This window comes from Gymnodraco acuticeps, unplaced genomic scaffold, assembly GCF_902827175.1.
Source record: "Gymnodraco acuticeps unplaced genomic scaffold, fGymAcu1.1, whole genome shotgun sequence".
Lineage (NCBI taxonomy): Eukaryota > Metazoa > Chordata > Actinopteri > Perciformes > Bathydraconidae > Gymnodraco > Gymnodraco acuticeps.
This window is the reverse complement of record NW_022991572.1, coordinates 2,751-5,833: the sequence shown is the minus strand read 5'-3', so window position 1 is coordinate 5,833 and position 3,083 is coordinate 2,751.

Sequence of the window (3,083 nt, the reverse complement as noted above, 5' to 3'; positions counted from 1 at the left end):
TGTAATTATTAATTTACTCTCAACAAAAACAACAACAACAACAACAGTTTTTCCTACTAATTTCACAATTTCCCCAACTCTCCTGTTGCTCTACATTGCTCTAAAAAAACGATATTTAGGGATCACAGACGAGATCATTCAATTGAGTTCAATTATTCATTGTCAGGGATCAACAATTACTTAGGGGGATCCATTCAAACCGATAGAAATGATGGCCGAATAATGTCCTAGAAACCCTAAGACTAACCCTAACCATAAGACTAACCCTAACCCTAACCCTAAGACTAACCCTAACCCTAAGACTAACCCTAACCCTAAGACTAACCCTAAGACTAACCCTAAGACTAACCCTAACCATAAGACTAACCCTAACCCTAACCCACCTCCCCCTCTAAGTGAGGATGAGTACCCTCATCTACGGAGAACCCGAACCCAAACCCCCAACAGATCATCCCTCTCCCTCGGTCCCAGGCCTTCACTTGCAGAAGCAGTCTCCCAGTATCAGCGCCGCCACCCATCTTCCCAGTCAACCAACCTTCTCCGCCCACCCTCAACCGCCAACTCCAGGGACAATCCCCCATCCCATCACAACCCAGGCCAGCCCCCACTTGGCCCCTTTCAGAATCCCCTGAGGGGTCCTGGCCTTCCTTGGCCCCGGCCCCCTCCTCTATTACCCAACCCCCCTCGTCTCCCTACCCCCTCCATCCAACAGTACCCCGCTGCCCCAAAGAACCCCCGGCATCCGCCTCCCAAACCAGAACCCTATCCCATCCAAACCCACTTCCCCCATCACCAGTGTAGCCACCATTCCAGCCACCACCGACCAGAACTCTAGTCTTCCCGGTGCCACCCTTCCCTCTACCTCACCCATACCCCAACCCTTCCCACCTCCTCAGGTCAACCTAGTTGACCTTACTTCCCCCTCATCTCCACCCAACCCCCAGTCCTCCCCTACCAAGGGCTTCCCCAACAACCGCCAAATTACCAATGAGGTCCACCATTCCAACGTCTCAGTAAGTTTTCCCGATAATATTCTTTCCCTCTCCCAACCCCCTACAGGTGTTGCCGGTTCCTTATTGGACCACGCTGGCGCCTCGGACTCGGCAGACTTAGTACTCCATCCCACAGAGGGGCCGCCGATGATGAAAGGTCATCCTAAGGTCCACCAGATCGTACAAGTCCATTCTGAGCCCCCCTCTGGCCAGTCTGTCGGGTCACTGCAGCCCAGCGGGTCCTCTGAGGGGACTGGCACACCATCCGACCCGGACCCCAACCCCCCAGGAACTCCTCCATCTCTCAACCTCCAAGGACTTTCACCTACTCCTTTAACCTCACCCTCTCCCCGGTCTACCCCTTCGTCTTCTCCCTCTCCTCCACCACTTCCCCTCTCTAGTAACCCCTCCTACCTTAGCCTTGGTCCCCGTTCCCTTTTCTTCAAACCAACCAGCTCCACTTCCCCAACCCAGTACCACCCCATCACTCACATGGCCAGACCACAAAAGAAGGCACAGGACTGGTGCCTGGCAGGCTCCAAACCCATCCGGATACTGGGAGACTCCAACATCAACCGCATACCACCCCATACCAACCCCACCCTACAGCTGGACTGCTACCCTGGAGCCAAAGTCTACCATTTCATGGAACTGTTCAAACGCACCCCTCCCATCCCAACAGCCAAGATTGTTATAATATCCATCGGCATCAACAATAAAGACGATGACCCCGAACGCACCACCACTAAACAACTCAGCAGTATGAAAAAATACGCCGCCAAGACCTTCCCCAGGGCTTCCATTTACATCCCCCTCATCAACCATTCACCCCACCTGACTCCAGTACAAATACGCAATATCCTCACCCTCAACAACTTCCTCAATAAAAACCACAACACCCTGCCAACCATCACACCAGAAACCTTCCGGACTGGCCAGGACAACATCCATTGGACTCCCCCCACAGCCCAGCTCATTCTGGACTCCTGGTGCAGGGAGTTACATTTCTAAACACCTCCGAACCTACCCCGGAAAAACACATTAACCTACCCAACCCCCCAACTAACCCCACCAGCTCTCCTCCCGACCCTGACCAGAACCCTGGCCTGGGGTGGAATTCACCCTCCACAGTCCTCAATTTATCTACCCTTTTTGTCCCCTCTGTGGTCCAGCTACAACTCCTACAGAGGGGACTCACCTTTGTCCCACGCCCCCTCCGCCATGACCGAGAGGAACTTCAAAGGGATCTACACCAATACCACAGACGTCTCAAAATAATAGATTATTTCCACACCAAACCCTGCACCCAACAGTCACTCTTCACCTTCCCCTCCAACTGGGAACCACTACTCACCCAAGTCAATGACAAAACAAAACAAATCATTACCACTAATAACCGGGCCCTGCAATCCTTCCGACCACCGACAGATATCCCAGATAATCTGTCGGTGGACGAACGCAGGGCCCTAACACAACTCAATAAAAACCAACACATAGTCATCAAACCGGCCGACAAAGGATCGAAAATAGTCATTATGGATAGACACCACTACATCACAGAAGCACAGAGACAACTCAATAACCCACTCCATTACAAGCCCATCCCGGACACCATACAACCTCAGACACAACTCCAACTCAGATCCATAATAGAAACACTGTACAAACTGAAATTAATTTCCGCCAAGCAGAGGGACTTCCTATTCGGAACTGATGCACCCTGCCTCCGTCAGTTTTATCTACTCCCAAAAATCCATAAAGACCCCTCCACCTGGACCATTCCCTTTGAAGTTCCTCCCGGCAGACCCATTGTATCTGACTGCAGCAGCACCACCTACAACACCTCACAGTATATAGAACATCATTTAGGCCCACTTTCCACCAAACACCCCAGCTACCTCAAAGACACCTATCACTTTCTCCAGATCACCAGACCCATGGTCGTTCCCACCCAAGCCCATCTGTTTACCATCGACATAGACAGCCTATACACCAACATCAACACCGATTTAGGACTCCTTTCTGTTACCTCCATCCTCGCCAAATACCCAGACCATAAACGACCGGACAAGCACTTACTTTCCCTACTCT